Source organism: Pseudophryne corroboree, chromosome 2 (assembly GCF_028390025.1).
Source record: "Pseudophryne corroboree isolate aPseCor3 chromosome 2, aPseCor3.hap2, whole genome shotgun sequence".
Classification (NCBI taxonomy): domain Eukaryota; kingdom Metazoa; phylum Chordata; class Amphibia; order Anura; family Myobatrachidae; genus Pseudophryne; species Pseudophryne corroboree.
In genome coordinates, this window is record NC_086445.1 from 144,718,555 (window position 1) to 144,741,283 (window position 22,729).

The 22,729-nt window shown below is 45.2% G+C and overlaps 2 pseudogenes; both read left to right on the top strand.

Moving 5' to 3' along the window:
- Positions 1-799: 799 nt before the first annotated feature.
- Positions 800-918, top strand: LOC135052377 (5S ribosomal RNA; annotated as a pseudogene).
- Positions 919-1,090: 172 nt separating this feature from the next.
- On the top strand, positions 1,091-1,209 carry LOC135051709 (5S ribosomal RNA; annotated as a pseudogene).
- Positions 1,210-22,729: the final 21,520 nt, after the last annotated feature.

Here is a 22,729-nt window from a genome sequence, read left to right on the forward strand (position 1 = left end):
CTCTCCTGCGTCACCGATATTCCTCCTTGCAGTTGCACCAGCTCTCTGCACCTCCTTCTCAATTGCTGCTGTGCACCCGGCTTCCGGCACCTGCTTCATCCACAATTCGCAATCCTCACGCAGGCTGTGGCTGCAGTAGCACACACTCACTCACTCACTCACCCAGCAGCAGCCCTCACACCCTTTCTCTCCCCTAGCAGCACACTCTCACTCTCACCCTGCAACAGTACTCACACTCTTTTTCACCCCCAGCAGCACCCACTCACTCACCCAGCAGCAGCCCTCTCACTTACTTCTTTCACTCACTTTTTCACACACTGAACGTGGCCCTAACACACTTATTTGCTCACTCACACACTCCACTAGCTGCGGTAGCAGCAATACCCCGGCAGTGGTAGGACCCTCACACTCACACACTCTCCCTCACTCCCACACACACAGCAGCATCAGCACACACACAGCAGCGGCCTCACACACACAGCAGCGGCCTCACAAACACAGCAGCGGCCTCACACACAGCAGCGGCGGGAGCAGCAATCTCCGATGTTCGGTGTTGTGACAGATGATTGAACAGCAGAAGTGTCAGGATATTTAGACCTGGCTCCTGTGTTTCGTATATACTTTTGTACACACCTATTAAAAAATACACTTTAAGACACATGCTACTCAGCAATACTCCACTTTCCACCTCATTGGAATAAACTTGGACACATATTAGTCCCAATGACACTAGCTATACACAAATCTTGCAGGTGCCTGTGTGCTTGAACCATTGTGTGTGTTGGAGACATATTTATTTATTTACAGTCAGACCGCACTGGGTATGCCCAACCTCGTCTGATCTTGGAAGCTATGCACTGCAGGGCCTGGTCAGTACCTGGATGGGAGACCACCAGGGAATACTAGGTACCGTAGGTATTTTACTCTCTCACACCAATCAAACATTGCCAATCTTGGTTAATGTACATTTAATCCAAATTCCTCACAGAACAACAGTGCATTTTTGTGTGCGGTAGTACAATTCAAATTTATACGCAAGCTTCATGTGTGTCAGGGGTCCCAGATTGTTGGCGGGTATCAGAGTCAATTTACCTACGGTCAGACCGCACTGGGTATGCCCAACCTCTTCTGATCTTGGAAGCTATGCACTGCAGGGCCTGGTCAGTACCTGGATGGGAGACCACCAGGGAAAACTAGGTACCGTAGGTATTTTGTTCTCTCATACAAAATTATATTCCGCGACCCTCTGACACGATATAAATCACAGACCGAATTGGAATATTAGAATATACTGAGCCCAATTGAGCAACTTTATTCCCACAAACATTTCTCATTACAGGGAAACATATGCATTTTTTTGATTATTTTTAAAAAAAGGGAATATATATTTTTGCCTATCTACATAATTTTTTCGCCTAGAAATTACAGCATCTGTGCATACATCAATACATAGTAACGTCTGCTTTCTCCCCCTTTTTTAAGTATATCCTAATAAAAGTTACATTTTAATAAATTCACACTTCTATTTTTCATAAGTGTGCCCTGGAAAAGACACATGGGGGTATATTTACTAAAATTCGTATTTTTCAGAATGAGTTTAAAGTTCAAACACGAATGACATCGAATGTGTGATTTTGCAACTTTTTGAATTTATTACGACTCATTTACTATGCTGTCGTATTCTGCATTTTCGAGTTTTTCGATGTCGATGTCATTCGTATTTTCTGGCAGTGTTTTACGGGAGTGAATAGTAAAACACTGTCGACATTAACACAATGAATCTCGGCCGGATCTGTGAGATCCGTGCAGGGCTTCATTGTGCATCTTTAAAAAATTAAAAAATTGTTAAAAATCATGGAAAACAATGCGTGAGGTCCCCCCTACTAAGCAAAACCAGCCTCGGGCTCTTTGAGCCGGTCCTGGTTAAAAAAACATGGGGGGAAAAATGACAGGGGTTCCCCCATATTTGATTGACCAGCACCGGGCTCTGCGCCTGGTCCTGGTGCAAAAAATACGTGGGACAAAAAGCGTAGGGGTCCCCCGTATTTTATGAACCAGCACCGGGCTCCACTAGTCAGAGAGATAATGCCACAGCCGGGGGACACTTTTATATTGGTCCCTGCGGCCCTGGCATTAAATCACTAACTAGTCACCCCTGGCCGGGGTACCCTGGAGGAGTGGGGACCCCTGAAATCCAGGGGTCCCCACCTCCAGCCACCCAAGGGCCATGGGTGAAGCCCGAGGCTGTCCCCCCCATCCAAGGGTGGCGGATGGGGGGCTGATAGCCAAGTGTAAAATTAAAGAATATTGTTTTTTTGCAGAAGAACTACAAGTCCCAGCAAGCCTCCCCCGCAAGTTGGTACTTGGTGAACCACAAGTACCAGCATGCAGGGGTAAAAAGGGCCCGCTGGTACCTGTAGTTCTACTGCAAAATAAATACCCAAATAAAAACAGGACACGCACACCGCGAAAGTACAACTTTATTACATACATGCCGACACACACATACTTACCTATTTTCACACGCCGACTCTGTCCACGTCTCCAAGTAGAATCCGGGGTACCTGAAAATAAAATTATACTCACCTAAATCCAGTGTGTCCTGTTCTTTTTTTGTAATCCACGTACTTGGCAAAAAAACAAACCGCATACCCGGACCATGCACTGAAAGGGGTCCCATGTTTACACATGGGACCCCTTTCCCCGTCTGCCGGGACCCCCCCTGACTCCTGTCAAAGAGGGTCCCTTCTGCCAATCAGGGAGCGCCACGTCGTGGCACTCTCCTGATTGGCTGTGCACTCCTGTAGTGTCAGTGAGGCTGTGCACTGAAGATACAATGTAGCGCATAGGCGCTCCATTGTATCCAATGGTGGGAACTTTGCGGTGAACGGTTGAGGTTACTCGCGGTCAACCGCTGACCGCAAAGTTCCCACCATTGGATACAATGGAGCGCCTATGCTTTTGTCTTTTGTCCTCTCAAAAGACCACCCCCTTTTTTATAGTTCAGTATACAAGCATTTATAATTGTTTGTTTTTGCTTTGTGTTATAAAATTGGTTTATTAAAATTGTTGGTTGGTAAAATGAAAACCGTATTAGGAGATAATTTGTGAGGGGGGCCTCGAGATTTTGACTTCCTAGGGACCTCCACAAGGTTCAATCTGGCACCGGGGAGATGTATCAAAGCATGGAGAGAGATACAGTGGAGAGAGGAGAGAGATAAAGTACCAACCAGCTCCTAACTGCCATGTTACAGTCTGTGTTTAAAAAATGGTTAATTGGGACTTTAGATCCGTCCACTTTATCTCTATACAAGGATTAGTACATAGGTCCCACAGGACTGTAACATGGCAATTAGGAACTGATTGGTTGGTACTTTATCTCTTTCCACTTTATTGCTCTCCAATGTTTGATACATATCCCCCTAAATATTTTACATGTTGTACTTCTTGGAAATCCTTTTGTCCATCTGTATGAACTGAATAAATAGGCCCCTCTCACCCATGCTGCATCAGTCTTGATGGCGGGGACATTGGGGGTCATTCAAACCTGATCGCACGCTAGGATTGTTCGCTGCGCTGCGATCAGGTCAGAACTGCGCATGCGTATGCACCGCAATGCGCAGGCGCGTCGCATGGGTACAAAGCAGATCGTTGCTGTGCGATTGATTGTACGTTTTCTGGGAGTGGTTGGAAAAACGCAGGCGTGTCCAAGCGTTTGCAGGGCGGGTGTCTGACGTCAATTCCGGCCCCGGACAGGCTGAAGTGATCACAGCGGCTGAGTAAGTTCTGGGCAACTCAGAAACTGCACAAAACTTTTTTGTACTGCTCGGCTACACATGCGTTCGCACACTTGCAAAGCAAATATAGACTCCCTTATGGGCAGCGACTATCTGCTCGCAGCAGTGCAAAAAACACCTAGCGAGCGATCAAGTCTGAAGTAGGCCCATTATACATACCTGTAGGGGAAGTTCAGCAGGCTACTCTTGTCCTTCATGTACGGCTTGGTCTTCCTCAGCAGTAGTCTCACTAATTCAGGGTCATTATTCCTCTTGAAAATCATGTAAGATATCGTGTTTACGCAGATATCTATGAAGTCCCTCTTCAGCTCCTGGAAATATCCAGAGTCTGATTGATCCACAAAGGAGATCAGTTTCGTGAGCAGGACATCCAGCGCCTCTGGGGTCATACTTTGGAGCTTTTCCTATAGAATTCTGTCAATCCTTCTCGTGAAGTGTAGTATAAAGTAAGGCTTGACAAACGTTGTCTCCATGAGATGCATAAAGAAATTTGCTTTGCCGAAAAAGCCAAAACGCCTCTGGCAACACAAAAACGCCATAGCTGCAGATGCCACTATGGAGAAATGAGCAGTACTGTTGGGGCACCGCTATTTATCAGGTACAGTACTGTAAATGTCTGTGATGTCATAATTACATCACAGAATACTGTTAGTGTCAGGTCAGTTATTACAGGTAGAGGTCTATGAAGTCATACTTGCATCACAGAATACTGTTAGTGTCAGGTCAGTTATTACAGGTAGAGGTCTATGATGTCATACTTGCATAACAGAATACTGTTAGTGTCAGGTCAGTTATTACAGGTAGAGGTCTATGATGTCATACTTGCATAACAGAATACTGTTAGTGTCAGGTCAGTTATTACAGGTAGAGGTCTATGATGTCATACTTACATCACAGAATACTGTTAGTGCCAGGTCAGTTTTCACAAACAGGTTTTGTTATTTAGATTACAGGTAATTTTATTTCTGATTAAGACACAATGTCGCTTGAAAATACATTTGAGAGACATTTTATATTCAGAATTGTAATTAATGAATTAAGGCCTACATCTCACTTCTCAGTTTATCAAAGGCCTAGTGAAAGCCCTACTGCCAACAGTAATAAAGGATTCCAGCCAGCGATAATGCTGCCATCGTCGGTTGTAACCTCAGTCAGCAGTAACACTGGATATTCTTCAGCAACATAGAAATCAAACACTTGTCAGTGTATTTTCAGAGTTGATCTCGTTTATTTTAAAACAAGAATATGGGTGATTTAGTAAATGGCAAGTAAACCGTACAAAAATGTAATCTAGTAAGAGCCCTCACTTACATAAAAAATTGAATTTTGAAAGGAATCACCATTGTTAAAACCTGTTCTATAACATATAAAAAAATACATATATAATCACATTAAAAAAAAAATTAGACCTAAACCACGACACAAACTGAACATGACGAATTCCATACACTCTGTAATGGCTGAGTGTAAACTTAACCCCAGTTGGGTATGGAGAAAGGACAGCGACGTTATCCAGCTTCTTGCTTAACTAGCTCACTCCTAAACTTCAGTGGAATTAATCTGATGGTTATACTAGACATTTGTAGTTCACCAATCACAGATTTTATTCAGCATACTGTACGTGCTTTTATTTTTCATACATATAGAGCATATGTGTTCTGATTCTGAGCCGCATGCAATGCCAATCAGTGGCATAGCAATAGCCCCCACAGACCCTGCTGTGGTTTGGGGGTGCCGTCACTGACTGGCCGAATGACTCTCCCATCCATTCATAGGCGAATCTAAGGGGTAATCCGGTAGTGCACTGGACCACCCATTAGCCAGACAGCTGATCCGTATGTTTTATACTTTGTATTTATTGTCCGCCCAGTCAGGAATGGATTAACTGATCGGGAGGAACATGGCCGCTTGGTACATTCCTGACTCTTCCTCCCCTGTCCTGTACCCAATTGAATTGAGTAGCTATGTGCGGGCGCAACATGACGCAATGATTTCATGCCGGCCGTGCACCTGCTCACGCTTCACTTGTGCATGTGAGGAGGAGCCGCAATCTCTGCAAACACTCCTCCAGGCCGCACACAGGGGGTCATTCCGAGTTGATCACTCGCAAGCTATTTTTTGCAGCGCTGCTATCAGATAGTTGCCGCCTATGGGGGAGTGTATCTTCGCTTTGTACAGCCGAACGGTACAAAACAGTTTTGTGCAGTTTCCGAGTAGGTCTGAACTTACTCAGCCGCTGCGATCACTTCAGCCTGTCCGGTCCCGGAATTGATGTCAGACACCCGCCCTGCAAACGCTTGGACACGCCTGCGTTTTTCCAAACACTCCCTGAAAACGGTCAGTTGACACCCACAAACACCTTCTTCCTGTCAATCTCCTTGCTATCGGCTGTGCAAATGGATTCTTCATTAAATCCATCGCTCAGCACCAATCCGCTTTGTAACCATACGACGCGCCTGCGCATTGCGGTGCATACGCATGCGCAGTCTTGCTGAGTTTTGACCTGATCGCAGCGCTGCAAAAAATACCTAGCGAGTGATCAACTCGGAATGACCCCTACAGTGTGTTTAAAAGAACACTTTGTGTCTGTGACAGTTAAGGTGCCCATACACTAGACGATATTATGAGCGATTTGGTCATTTCCAATGGATCGGAACTACAAATCGTTCATAATAATATAGATTGTTCTGTGTCTGTGAACGATAACAATCATGATTCGAGGTCCCGCTGGTCGTTGGTCGGAGCTACTGATCTTCCCTGCTGCAGGGAAGATCTGAAGCTATAGTCAATGGCAGCATGCTCCTGGATGTAGCCACTCCCAGATCTTAAAGATATATCTTATGTGTATTGTACTATGGGGGTAATTCAGAGTTGATAGCAGCAGCAAATTTGTTAGCAGTTGGGCAAAACCATGTGCACTGCAGGTGTGGCAGATATAACATTTGCACGGAGAGTTAGATTTGGGTGGGTTATTTTGTTTCTGTGCTGGGTAAATACTGGCTGTTTTATTTTTACACTGCAATTTAGATTTCAGTTTGAACACACCCCACCCAAATCTAACTCTCTCTGCACATGTTATATCTCCCACCCCCTGCAGTGCACATGGTTTTGCCCAACTGCTAACAAATTTGCTGCTGCGATCAACTCTGAATTAGGCCCTATATCATTTGCCCAGGACTGCTGGGGGATGTTATGTTAGTGCATTAGAATGCTTAATATTTGTAGACACTCCCTTACTATTATGTATAAGCCTGAATCTTCAGTGATGGTCCCTAGGACCAGAGGGATGCTGGGAAGTGGGTGATCCAGTGTGCAGTGTGTCTGGAGTTGGTGATGGAATAAAACAGCACAGCAGTGAACTCACATGTCTCTATATCCTTATGACTGGATTTACAAACATATGAACAAAACATGGTGTCAGAAGAAGTTTAACTTGGACTGCTAGTGCTCTCAGAGTGTGAAAGAATCCTGCAGCAGCCTGTAAGGCTGCTGCAGTGAGTAACCATGGATAAACTGGCTCCTCCAACCGGCATGCTGATGTCTGGTAACTTGTCTGAAAACTGAAAAAGATTTAAGCAAAGGTTTAATATATATCTTGCTGCATGTGGAGCTTATACAGAGGCTGACAAAACTAAGGCATCCATTTTCCTACATGTGATATGAGAGGATGTTTTCCTGGACATTTATAATAGTTTTCAGTTTGATGAGGAGCAGAATATGGTGCTATCTTCTATAATGCAAAAGTTTGAAGATTACTTTGTGCCAAGGAAAAATGTGACATATGAAAGATATAAGTTTTTCACATGTGATCAGAAGTCTGGAGATGGATTTGATCAGTATGTTACAGAGCTGAAATCACTCATTAAAACCTGTGAGTTTGGTGATTTAAAGGATTCACTGATTAGAGATCGTATTGTCTGTGGAATACCTGATAATGGACTGAGAGAGAGACTGCTGAGAGAGCAAGACCTAACACTAGACAAGGCAGTGACTATGTGCAGATCTGCAGAAATAACTAGATTTCAAGCCAAAACGTTACACAAGGAAGTTGATGGTGCTGTACATGTAGTGCAGAAAACAGAGCCAATCAAACCTCCATTCTCAAGAATGAAGCCATCTAACATATTCCACAGTCTAATAAGGACATTTGTAGTAGATGTGGAAATGCTCACAATCCTAAAATGTTCCCTGCTTATGGTAAAACCTGCATGAAATGTAGTAGACTAAATCACTTTGCAAAATGCTGTAAAATGAAAAGTGAAACAACCAAAGTGCATGCTGTTAAACAAACAGAGGAATTCTTTGTGGATTGCATTGAACTTTGCAGTGCAGATAAGAAAGAATGGATTGTCCCTTTAACTGTGAACGATATTGTCATTCCCTTTAAGCTTCATACTGGCGCGCAGGTGAATTTAATATAATTTCAAAACTATAAGACTTTTAGAGTAAAACCTAAAATTCATCCAGCCAAAGTGAAAGTTACAGGGTACACTGGGGAGGAAATTCCTGTGAATGGTGCATGCTTAGTGACACTGAAATATAAGGGACAACAGTTTAAAATATCTCTACTGATTGTGGATAAAAATGTGCAACCGATTCTAGGATTAAGTTCCTGTGAGAAACTAAGCTTGCTAAAGAAAGTTTTTATGGTGACATCACAAGTAGAAGATGACTGCAAATCAATGTTTACAGATGTTTGCCTGGAGAGCATAAAATAAATATAGATACGCACGTTTCTTCAGTGATACACCCCTGTAGAAAAGTGCCGTTTGCGCTGAGAGAAAAACTGAAACAAGAGTTAAATCGCATGGAAGCCTTAGGTGTGATACAGAAAGTTGATGAGCCTACTGAATGGGTAAGCTCCTTAGTAATTGTTGAAAAGAAAAATGGACAACTCAGAATATGTCTAGACCCCAGAGATTTAAACAAAGCTATTAAACGTGAACATTTCAAACTACCAACCAGAAATGAAATAATGTCGCAATTTGCGGGAGCAAAATGATTCAGTAAATTGGACGCATCTTCAGGATTCTGGCAAATGAAGCTAGATGAGGCCAGCTCAAAGCTTTGTACATTTAATACACCAGAAGGTCAATACAGATTTCTTCGACTACCATATGGAATATTGTCTGTCCAGAAGTATATCACAAAAAGATACACATGATTTTTGAACATATTCCAGGTGTTGAAACAATGATGGATGACATTATTGTCTGGGGATCTACAAAGGAAGAACATGATTCTAGATTGAGCCAAGTAATGGAACTTGTCAAGAAAGTGAATCTAAAGCTAAACAAGGATAAATGTGAATTTGGCATGAATACACTTACCTTTATGGGTGATGTAGTCTCGGATCAAGGTGTAAAACCAGACCCAAGGAAAATATCAGCCATAGTGAACATGGAACATCCTAACAACAAAGACAACATCAGAAGATTCCTAGGAATGATTACTTACTTAGGAAAGTTTATTTCTCAACTCTCTGAATGAACAGCCTCTCTTAAGATGGTTGTTGAACAAAGATAACAAGTGGATGTGGTCACATGAACAAGAAGAAAGTTGGCAAAACTTGAAACAGATCATTACAGAGCAACCAGTGCTAAAATTCTTTGATCCTGTGAAAAGAATAAGAATTTCAGCAGATGCTTCGCAATTTGGCTTAGGCTCAGTGTTGTTACAAGAACATGAGGATACATGGCAACCAGTAATCTATGCATCAAGAGCACTGACAAGTGCTGAAACAAGGTATGCTCAGATAGAAAAATAACTTCTAGCGATCACATATGCATGTGAGCGATTTCATCAGTTTGTGTATGGTCAAACATTTACAGTGGAAACTGACCACAAGCCATTGGTAGCTATCATGACTAAATAATTACATGACTGTCCCATGAGAATTCAACGAATGCTTATCAGACTACAGAAATATGATGTACACTTGCTGTACTGTCCCGGTAAATACATGTACATTGCTGATACACTTTCTCATGCTGTGGATAAAAGTGAAGGTTCCAAAAGTCTGATGGATGAAGAGATAGAAGCCTATGTTAATTTGATCGTAGCTTCTCTACCAGTGTCTCTTGCAAGACAAGAACAGATTAGGAAAGAAACTGAGACAGATGACACAATGAAAGTGTTGAAAGATATCATTCTGAAAGGTTGGCCTGCAGAAAAAAATGTGTGCCCGCTGTCTATTCATGATTATTGGATGTACCGCAGTGACCTTACAGTTGTCGATGGTATTATTTACAAAGGCAATAGGTTTGTTATACCTGAAGATACATGAAGGCCACTTAGGAGAATAAAAATGTAAGCGGAGAGCACGTGAAGTTATGTATTGGCCAAGAATGAACCAAGACATAGCACAGACTACAGCTACATGTGAATTATGTCTTACGTATAGACCGTAAACAACAAGTCGAGCCACTGAGTCCTCATGCAGTGCCAGAGAGACCGTACCAGAAAGTTGGCGCAGATTTGTTTGATTGTAATGGGAAAACATACATTGTCGTGACTGATTATTACTCTAACTACCCTGAGGTGAAGACACTACATACAACTACTAGTAAAGCCATAATCAATTGCATGAAGTCAATCTTTGCAAGGCATGGTGTTCCTATGGAAGTGTTCACTGACAATGGTCCTCAGTTTTCCAGTGCTGAATTTAGACAATTTGCTGATGAGTGGGAATTTGTCCATACTACGTCAAGTCCCCACTATCCACGCTCAAATGGGTTGGTGGAAAGTTCAGTAAAAACTGTAAAGAGTCTCATGAAACAAGCTCAAGAAGGTAAATAAGATTTCTACAAAAGTCTTTTAATCTACCGCAGTACACCTTTACAGAATGGACTTTCTCCTGCACAAATGCTGATGGAAAGGAGAATTAAAGCAAATCTCTCAATACATGATGAACTGCTTAATACACATAACTCAGCGTTGGTCAGACTGAGTAAGGAACGTCAACAGGCGAAACAGAAACTGTTCCATGACAGGCGAGCAAAAAGCTTATCTGATCTAAAATTGGGTGACCAAGTCCGTCTCAGAGATCACGAAAAAGGTATTTGGGTGCAGAAAGGTATTGTGCAAGCACAAGTAGCACCAAGATCTTATACTATACGTACAGAGCGTGGAACGGAAGTAAGAAGAAATTGGGTGGATTTAAGATCTCAACCTAACCATAATGAAGACAACATGACTGAAGAATACCCTTCATCTGACATGCACTGGCGTAACTACTGCCCCCGCAGACCCCGCCGTGGCTTGGGGGCGCCGCCACAATGATTGACAAGCAGCTTGGTCTGGCTCTGGCAGCCTGGCTGACAGATAGATTGGCCAGCCAATTAGACCGAGGTGAGGGTGGAGCTTTAGGTGAGTGGCAGGCAGCTTTATGTATGACAATGTGACTGAGGGAGGGACAGGTTAGGTGTGTATGCCCCCGCCCCCCGCCCCGGTACGTGGCAAGGCACGGACTCACCACTGAGACCGAGGAGGAGAGACTGGTCTGGCACAGTGGAGACGGAGGCGGAGGCTGTTTGTGCAGTGACCGGGTCCTCGTCCTCTGAGTCCTGCCGCAACTTGCATTGCCTGCCTCCCTCTTGGTGAGTGTGCGCGCCGCTCCGCAGGCTGTGTCAGTCAGGGCACAGTGACACTGGGCAGGGTGAGCTGCGCTGCGGCCTAGTCTGGTCCGTCGCCTGGGAAAACATCGCCGCCTGCTTGGTGAGTGACTGTAAGTTGTAACCTGATCCGAGCTGAGGATCATCTGATTCTGAGCTGAAGTCTGCTGCTGCCGCGGACCGCCTGGCCTGGGAATACATTCCCGCCGACCGGCCCGTCGTTGCCCGCACTTGGCGTGTTTTAGTTAGTCAGAGATGCCTGGTTGGTGGCTGGCGCGGAGGCTGTCAGGGGGGGTACCCGCCGGGGTCTCACTGCTAAACAACCACAGACTGATTTATTTACTCTAGTCAGTCGGTCTGTGTGTAATATGCAGTCGCCGGCCACGCGGAGCAGGAGTTGAGTTCCATACTGTTTGTGTGTGCAGTGCAGTGCAATGCATGTGCTGCACATGCCTTGCACTGCACACACAAACACTATGGAACTCCTGCTACACGTGGCCGGCGACTGAGACACACAGGCACTGGTTTAGAACAGTTTTACATTGCTGGGGGTGATCCTGGGATTCACGGGCATTGCTGTACGTGTCACAGGCATTACGGTGTGTGGTATATTATATCACGGGCATTGCGGTACGTGTCACAGGCATTACGGTGTGTGGTATATTATATCACGGGCATTGGGGTATGTGGTATAATGTCTCAGGGGCATTGCAGTGTGGACATTGCAGTGTGTGTCATAATGTGTCACAGACATTGTATGTGCTATAATGTATCAGGGGCATTGCAGTTTGTGGCATAATGTATAACGGGCATTGTGGTGTGTGGCATAGGGTATAACGGGCATTGCGGTACGTGTCACAGGCATTACGGTGTGTGGTATATTATATCACGGGCATTGTGGTATGTGGTATAATGTTTCAGGGTCACTGCAGTGTGTGGACATTGCAGTGTGTGTCATAATGTGTCACAGACATTGTATGTGCTATAATGTATCAGGGGCATTGCAGTGTGTGGCATAATGTGTCACAGGCATTACGGTGTGTGGCATAATGTGTCACAGACATTGTATGTGCTATAATGTATCAGGGGCATTGCAGTGTGTAGCATAATGTATAACGGGCATTGCGATTCCTGTCGTCATGTGTCACAGGCATTACGGTGTGTGGCATAATGTGTCACAGGCATTACGGTGTGTGGCATAATGTGTCGGGGGCATTATTGTGTGTGGAATAATGTCTAAGGGCCATTGCAGTATGTGGCATAATGTATACTGGGCATTACTATAAGGAGGAAAAATGACAAATAATGGAAGGGGCATGAATCAGGATTATTTATCTTTCCTGTGGTGGCCAACGTCTGGGCGTGCAGGTTGCAAAACTGGGGTATAAGGTAGTCTTTCCCTGCAAAGCCACGCCCATTTCAGCAAGGCCACGCACCTTTTTGCGGCGCACGCGACTTCGGCGCGCGCAGATTAATCGCTTTGCTAGTGACAATTATGGTAGGGGGGGGGGGGGGGGGCGCCAGAGAATTTTTTGGCTTGGGGGAGGAAAATTTCTAGTTACGCCACTGCTGACATGTATGATGATCCTGATAATGGTGAACAAACCACGATTCTAGAAAGGTCCAACATGGTCGATGAAACACAGACTGTGTATGAAAGACCCAAAAGGGAAATACGCAGACCTGAGAGACTCATTGAAACATGTTAGATGATGTTCTCAATATGACGTTGTTAATTGTTGCATTGACGCATACAGGGTTTATCTTTAAAGAAAAGAGGATGTTATGTTAGTGCATTAGAATGCTTAATATTTGTAGACACTCCCTTACTAATATGTATAAGGGATGCAGTCAGTTTACCTCCAATCAAAATCCCGACGTTCAAAATCCCGACACCAATTGACCAATGGTCAAAATCCGGACAAGGTCAAAATCCCGACATGGACAAAATACCGACATTTAAAATACCGACAAGGTCAAAATACCGACATGTAAAATGCCGACAGGTCAAAATACCGACATGAGTTTTTCATGATTTTTTTCATTGAAACCGACTTGTTCATACTTTACCATCCCAGTGGACCCGGAGGGGGAATATAATAGTGTGCCGAGCGTAGCGAGGCACCGTACCCGAAGCATGGCGAGCGCACGCGGTACACTTTATATGGTGTCCATGTTGACTTATGTCGACATACACACAAAAAACAACAAGAAACTGTGTGTCGGTATTTTGACCTGTCGGCATTTTACATGTCGGTATTTTAAATGTCGGTATTTTGTCCATGTTGGGATTTTGACCTTGTCGGGATTTTGACCATCGGTCAATTGGTGTCGGGATTTTGAACTAGAGATGAGCGCCTGAAATTTTTCGGGTTTTGTGTTTTGGTTTTGGGTTCGGTTCCGCGGCCGTGTTTTGGGTTCGAACGCGTTTTGGCAAAACCTCACCGAATTTTTTTTGTCGGATTCGGGTGTGTTTTGGATTCGGGTGTTTTTTTCCAAAAACACTAAAAAACAGCTTAAATCATAGAATTTGGGGGTCATTTTGATCCCAAAGTATTATTAACCTCAAAAACCATAATTTACACTCATTTTCAGTCTATTCTGAATACCTCACACCTCACAATATTATTTTTAGTCCTAAAATTTGCACCGAGGTCGCTGTGTGAGTAAGATAAGCGACCCTAGTGGCCGACACAAACACCGGGCCCATCTAGGAGTGGCACTGCAGTGTCACGCAGGATGTCCCTTCCAAAAAACCCTCCCCAAACAGCACATGACGCAAAGAAAAAAAGAGGCGCAATGAGGTAGCTGTGTGAGTAAGATTAGCGACCCTAGTGGCCGACACAAACACCGGGCCCATCTAGGAGTGGCACTGCAGTGTCACGCAGGATGGCCCTTCCAAAAAACCCTCCCCAAACAGCACATGACGCAAAGAAAAAAAGAGGCGCAATGAGGTAGCTGTGTGAGTAAGATTAGCGACCCTAGTGGCCGACACAAACACCGGGCCCATCTAGGAGTGGCACTGCAGTGTCACGCAGGATGTCCCTTCCAAAAAACCCTCCCCAAACAGCACATGACGCAAAGAAAAAAAGAGGCGCAATGAGGTAGCTGACTGTGTGAGTAAGATTAGCGACCCTAGTGGCCGTCACAAACACCGGGCCCATCTAGGAGTGGCACTGCAGTGTCACGCAGGATGTCCCTTCCAAAAAAAACCTCCCCAATCAGCACATGATGCAAAGAAAAAGAAAAGAAAAAAGAGGTGCAAGATGGAATTGTCCTTGGGCCCTCCCACCCACCCTTATGTTGTATAAACAAAACAGGACATGCACACTTTAACCAACCCATCATTTCAGTGACAGGGTCTGCCACACGACTGTGACTGATATGACGGGTTGGTTTGGACCACCCCCAAAAAAGAAGCAATTAATCTCTCCTTGCACAAACTGGCTCTACAGAGGCAAGATGTCCACCTCATCTTCACCCTCCGATATATCACCGTGTACATCCCCCTCCTCACAGATTATCAATTCGTCCCCACTGGAATCCACCATCTCAGCTCCCTGTGTACTTTGTGGAGGCAATTGCTGCTGGTCAATGTCTCCGCGGAGGAATTGATTATAATTCATTTTAATGAACATCATCTTCTCCACATTTTCTGGATGTAACCTCGTACGCCGATTGCTGACAAGGTGAGCGGCGGCACTAAACACTCTTTCGGAGTACACACTTGTGGGAGGGCAACTTAGGTAGAATAAAGCCAGTTTGTGCAAGGGCCTCCAAATTGCCTCTTTTTCCTGCCAGTATAAGTACGGACTGTGTGACGTGCCTACTTGGATGCGGTCACTCATATAATCCTCCACCATTCTATCAATGTTGAGAGAATCATATGCAGTGACAGTAGACGACATGTCCGTAATCGTTGTCAGGTCCTTCAGTCCGGACCAGATGTCAGCATCAGCAGTCGCTCCAGACTGCCCTGCATCACCGCCAGCGGGTGGGCTCGGAATTCTGAGCCTTTTCCTCGCACCCCCAGTTGCGGGAGAATGTGAAGGAGGAGATGTTGACAGGTCGCGTTCCGCTTGACTTGACAATTTTGTCACCAGCAGGTCTTTCAACCCCAGCAGACCTGTGTCTGCCGGAAAGAGAGATCCAAGGTAGGCTTTAAATCTAGGATCGAGCACGGTGGCCAAAATGTAGTGCTCTGATTTCAACAGATTGACCACCCGTGAATCCTTGTTAAGCGAATTAAGGGCTGCATCCACAAGTCCCACATGCCTAGCGGAATCGCTCCCTTTTAGCTCCTTCTTCAATGCCTCCAGCTTCTTCTGCAAAAGCCTGATGAGGGGAATGACCTGACTCAGGCTGGCAGTGTCTGAACTGACTTCACGTGTGGCAAGTTCAAAGGGCATCAGAACCTTGCACAACGTTGAAATCATTCTCCACTGCACTTGAGACAGGTGCATTCCATCTCCTATATCGTGCTCAATTGTATAGGCTTGAATGGCCTTTTGCTGCTCCTCCAACCTCTGAAGCATATAGAGGGTTGAATTCCACCTCGTTACCACTTCTTGCTTCAGATGATGGCAGGGCAGGTTCAGTAGTTTTTGGTGGTGCTCCAGTCTTCTGTACGTGGTGCCTGTACGCCGAAAGTGTCCCGCAATTTTTCTGGCCACCGACAGCATCTCTTGCACGCCCCTGTCGTTTTTTAAAAAATTCTGCACCACCAAATTCAAGGTATGTGCAAAACATGGGACGTGCTGGAATTTGCCCATATTTAATGCACACACAATATTGCTGGCGTTGTCCGATGCCACAAATCCACAGGAGAGTCCAATTGGGGTAAGCCATTCCGCGATGATCTTCCTCAGTTGCCGTAAGAGGTTTTCAGCTGTGTGCGTATTCTGGAAAGCGGTGATACAAAGCGTAGCCTGCCTAGGAAAGAGTTGGCGTTTGCGAGATGCTGCTACTGGTGCCGCCGCTGCTGTTCTTGCGGCGGGAGTCCATACATCTACCCAGTGGGCTGTCACAGTCATATAGTCCTGACCCTGCCCTGCTCCACTTGTCCACATGTCCGTGGTTAAGTGGACATTGGGTACAACTGCATTTTTTAGGAGACTGGTGAGTCTTTTTCTGACGTCCGTGTACATTCTCGGTATCGACTGCCTAGAGAAGTGGAACCTAGATGGTATTTGGTAACGGGGGCACACTGCCTCAATAAATTGTCTAGTTCCCTGTGAACTAACGGCGGATACCGGACGCACGTCTAACACCAACATAGTTGTCAAGGACTCAGTTATCCGCTTTGCAGTAGGATGACTGCTGTGATATTTCATCTTCCTCGCAAAGGACTGTTGAACAGTCAATTGCTTACTGGAAGTAGTACAAGTGGGCTTACGACTTCCCCTCTGGGATGACCATCGACTCCCAGCGGCAACAACAGCAGCGCCAGCAGCAGTAGGCGTTACACGCAAGGATGCATCGGAGGAATCCCAGGCAGGAAAGGACTCGTCAGACTTGCCAGTGACATGGCCTGCAGGACTATTGGCATTCCTGGGGAAGGAGGAAATTGACACTGAGGGAGTTGGTGGGGTGGTTTGCGTGAGCTTGGTTACAAGAGGAAGGGATTTACTGGTCAGTGGACTGCTTCCGCTGTCACCCAAAGTTTTTGAACTTGTCACTGACTTATTATGAATGCGCTGCAGGTGACGTATAAGGGAGGATGTTCCGAGGTGGTTAACGTCCTTACCCCTACTTATTACAGCTTGACAAAGGGAACACACGGCTTGACACCTGTTGTCCGCATTTCTGGTGAAATACCTCCACACCGAAGAGCTGATTTTTTTGGTATTTTCACCTGGCATGTCAACGGCCATATTCCTCCCACGGACAACAGGTGTCTCCCCGGGTGCCTGACTTAAACAAACCACCTCACCATCAGAATCCTCCTGGTCAATTTCCTCCCCAGCGCCAGCAACACCCATATCCTCCTCATCCTGGTGTACTTCAACACTGACATCTTCAATCTGACTATCAGGAACTGGACTGCGGGTGCTCCTTCCAGCACTTGCAGGGGGCGTGCAAATGGTGGAAGGCGCATGCTCTTCACGTCCAGTGTTGGGAAGGTCAGGCATCGCAACCGACACAATTGGACTCTCCTTGTGGATTTGGGATTTCAAAGAACGCACAGTTCTTTGCGGTGCTTTTGCCAGCTTGAGTCTTTTCAGTTTTCTAGCGAGAGGCTGAGTGCTTCCATCCTCATGTGAAGCTGAACCACTAGCCATGAACATAGGCCAGGGCCTCAGCCGTTCCTTGCCACTCCGTGTGGTAAATGGCATATTGGCAAGTTTACGCTTCTCCTCCGACAATTTTATTTTAGGTTTTGGAGTCCTTTTTTTACTGATATTTGGTGTTTTGGTTTTGACATGCTCTGTACTATGCCATTGGGCATCGGCCTTGGCAGACGACGTTGCTGGCATTTCATCGTCTCGGCCATGACTAGTGGCAGCAGCTTCAGCACGAGGTGGAAGTGGATCTTGATCTTTCCCTAATTTTGGAACCTCAACATTTTTGTTCTCCATATTTTAATAGGCACAACTAAAAGGCACCTCAGGTAAACAATGGAGATGGATGGATTGGATACTAGTATACAATTATGGACGGGCTGCCGAGTGCCGACACAGAGGTAGCCACAGCCGTGAACTACCGCACTGTACTGTGTCTGCTGCTAATATATAGACTGGTTGATAAAGAGATAGTATACTCGTAACTAGTATGTATGTATAAAGAAAGAAAAAAAAACCACGGTTAGGTGGTATATACAATTATGGACGGGCTGCCGAGTGCCGACACAGAGGTAGCCACAGCCGTGAACTACCGCACTGTACTGTGTCTGCTGCTAATATATAGACTGGTTGATAAAGAGATAGTATACTCGTAACTAGTATGTATGTATAAAGAAAGAAAAAAAAACCACGGTTAGGTCACTGGTATATACAATTATGGACGGGCTGCCGAGTGCCGACACAGAGGTAGCCACAGCCGTGAACTACCGCACTGTACTGTGTCTGCTGCTAATATATAGACTGGTTGATAAAGAGATAGTATACTCGTAACTAGTATGTATGTATAAAGAAAGAAAAAAAAACCACGGTTAGGTGGTATATACAATTATGGACGGGCTGCCGAGTGCCGACACAGAGGTAGCCACAGCCGTGAACTACCGCACTGTACTGTGTCTGCTGCTAATATATAGACTGGTTGATAAAGAGATAGTATACTCGTAACTAGTATGTATGTATAAAGAAAGAAAAAAAAACCACGGTTAGGTCACTGGTATATACAATTATGGACGGGCTGCCGAGTGCCGACACAGAGGTAGCCACAGCCGTGAACTACCGCACTGTACTGTGTCTGCTGCTAATATATAGACTGGTTGATAAAGAGATAGTATACTCGTAACTAGTATGTATGTATAAAGAAAGAAAAAAAAACCACGGTTAGGTGGTATATACAATTATGGACGGGCTGCCGAGTGCCGACACAGAGGTAGCCACAGCCGTGAACTACCGCACTGTACTGTGTCTGCTGCTAATATATAGACTGGTTGATAAAGAGATAGTATACTCGTAACTAGTATGTATGTATAAAGAAAGAAAAAAAAACCACGGTTAGGTCACTGGTATATACAATTATGGACGGGCTGCCGAGTGCCGACACAGAGGTAGCCACAGCCGTGAACTACCGCACTGTACTGTGTCTGCTGCTAATATATAGACTGGTTGATAAAGAGATAGTATACTCGTAACTAGTATGTATGTATAAAGAAAGAAAAAAAAACCACGGTTAGGTGGTATATACAATTATGGACGGGCTGCCGAGTGCCGACACAGAGGTAGCCACAGCCGTGAACTACCGCACTGTACTGTGTCTGCTGCTAATATAGACTGGTTGATAAAGAGATAGTATACTACTAATATTATATACTGGTGGTCAGGTCACTGGTCACTAGTCACACTGGCAGTGGCACTCCTGCAGCAAAAGTGTGCACTGTTTAATTTAACCTATAACTGGCACTGCAGTAGTGCTCCCCAGTCTCCCCCACAATTATAAGCTGTGTGAGCTGAGCAGTCAGACAGATATATAATATATATAGATGATGCAGCACACTGGCCTGAGCCTGAGCAGTGCACACAGATATGGTATGTGACTGAGTCACTGTGTGCTGTGTATCGCTTTTTTCAGGCAGAGAACGGATTATAAATAAAAGTGGTGGTCACTGGTCACTATCAGCAAAACTCTGCACTGTACACTACTGAGTACTCCTAATGCTCCCCAAAATTAGTAAATCAAGTGTCTCTGTAATCTATTCTAATTCTAAACGGAGAGGACGCCAGCCACGTCCTCTCCCTATCAATCTCAATGCACGTGTGAAAATGGCGGCGACGCGCGGCTCCTTATATAGAATCCGAGTCTCGCGATAGAATCCGAGCCTCGCGAGAATCCGACAGCGTCATGATGACGTTCGGGCGCGCTCGGGTTAACCGAGCAAGGCGGGAAGATCCGAGTCGCTCGGACCCGTGAAAAAAAACATTAAGTTCTGGCGGGTTCGGATTCAGAGAAACCGAACCCGCTCATCTCTATTTTGAACGTCGGGATTTTGATTGGAGGTATTTCATACTGATCCCATGTATAAGCCTGAATCTTCAGTGATGGTCCCTAGGACCAGAGGGATGCTGGGAAGTGGGTGGTCCAGTGTGCAGGGTGTCTGGAGTTGGTGATGGAATAAAACAGCACAGCAGTGAACTCACATGTCTCTGTATCCTTATGACTGGATTTACAAACATATGAACAAAACAGGGGAGTTCAAGGGAAATCGTTAACGAGAAATCATCATTTACAGGTCGTCTAGTGTATGGGCACCTTTAAGTTGCCCATACACTAGACTACCTGTAAGGGATGATTTATCTTTTACAGGAGAGGAGGTGCCTGTATACGGCACTGATGTTGCATGAAGACTGGCTGCCCCGGCGGGCCCGGGGAAGGAGGGCAGCTGGCACAGGACATCCCACCGGCGGTTCCCGGAGCTGGATGCCTCTCTGTGGATGGATCTATGGACGGAGGCCTCCTCCGCTCAGAAGTACACAAGGTGGGGAGGGGATCCGATTGGATCCCTCAGGATGGTTGCGGAAGGAAGCCAATAGGCTTCTATAGGTTAACGCCACCCTCCACCCTGAAAACCCGGTGGCCTGCCATTAGTACATATGAAAATGCGGTAAAACCCCCGAAAACCCCTGGTGTTTTTACGCATTTTCCCTTTAGTACATCCCGCCATGAATGTGAGGCGGCTAAAAAAATGAATATGGAGAAAGTTCTTGATAACTTTGCTGAATCTAAGTGGTCTAGTATTTACTAAGTCTTGTATGGAGATAAAGTGGACGGAGATAAATGACCAGCCAATCAGCTCCTAACTGCCATGTCACAGAGTGGATTTGAAAAATGTCAGTTAGGAGCTGATTGGCTGGTGATTTATCTCCGTCCACTTTATCTCCTTCCAAGGCTTAGTAAATAGCTCAGAAAAAGAAATTCAGATAGTTGTCCATAAGTGTAACTGTGGAAGGAAATGTGTAGCAGTGTATGAGTAAAATGTTATTTCGCAAACCGCATTAAATTTTGTTTACCACAGTAATAAAAAATGTATTTACAAAAATTGCAGCACTGGTTGCGAACTCAGGACCTTATTCAGGTTTGTTAACAAACCAAAAAAGTTAGCAATTGGGCAAAACCATATTGCAGTGCAGGTGAGGCAGATATAACATATGCAGAAAGATTTAGATTTGGGTGGGGTATGTTCAAACTGAAATCTAAATTGCAATGTAAAAATAAAGAAGCCAGTATTTACCCTGCACAGAAACAAAATAACCCACCCAAATATAAATATATATCTCTCTGCCCATGTTACATCTGCCCCACCTGCTGTGCAACATGGTTTTGCCCAATTGCTAACTTTTGTGGCTAAATAACCCCCTTAGGGCTTAATTTATTATGGATTGCTATTGAGGCTGAGATAGCGATGTTCACAAATCTGCTATTGCTAAAATTTGCATGTGAAAAGCCGCCCAGAAAGGATAAAAGCCGCTCACAGGCCCTCATTCCGAGTTGTTCGCTCGTTATTTTCCTTCGCATCGGTGCAATTTTCCGCTAACTGCGCATGCGCAATGTTTGCACTGCGGCTGCGTCAAGTAAATTTGCTAAGAAGTTTGGTATTTTACTCACGGCATTACAAGGTTTTTTCTTCGTTCTGGCGATCGGAGTGTGATTGACAGGAAGTGGGTGTTTCTGGGCGGAAACTGGCCGTTTTATGGGTGTGTGTGAAAAAACGCTGCCGTTCCTGGGAAAAACGCGGCAGTGGCTGGAGAAACGGGGGAGTGCCTGGGCGAACGCTGGGTGTGTTTGTGAATCAAACCAGGAACGAAACTTACTGAACTGATCGCAGTGGCAGAGTAAGTCTCGAGCTACTCAGAAACTGCTAAGAAATGTCTATTCGCAATTTTGCGAATCTTTCGTTCGCAATTCTGCTAAGCTAAGATACACTCCCAGAGGGCGGCGGCTTAGCGTGTGCACTGCTGCGAAAAGCGGCTAGCGAGCGAACAACTCGGAATGAGGGCCACAATACGCAAAAAAAAGGACATCATTGACATTTGCAGCTAACCCCAGCAGACTCAAATCAATGAGAATGCAGTCGCACTGGGTGCCATGTTTTTGAACGCAGCATTCGCAGATGACATCAGATACACGCCCGAAAACGAGCATGACATGCCTGCATTTTCCCAACCACTCCACGCAAATGTCATGTTACCACCCACACACGGTCGCTTCCTGTCAATCAAAATGTGTTCACTTTACAATTAGGCTGCATACACGAGGTGATCGCATTTTGGCTGCCGATAATCGCTCATTGCGTGCAATCTCACATTTGCAATTGGTAATGAATCAGGCCCTCAGATAATTAGGGCCTAATTCAGTTCTGATCACAGCAGCAAATTTGATAGCTAATGGGCAAAACCATGTGCACTGCAGGTGGGGCAGATATAACATGTGCAGAGAGTTAGATATGGGTGGGAGGTATGGGTCATTGGTTCGACACAACCTAGGTCGACAGTCATTAGGTCGACCACTATTGGTCGACATGCATTAGGTCAACAGATTCACTAGGTCGACATAGTCATTATGTCGACGTGCACTAGGTCGACAGGCCAAAAGGTCGACATGAGTTTTTTAAACTGTTTTTGGTGTCGTTTTCTTCGTAAAGTGACTGGGAAC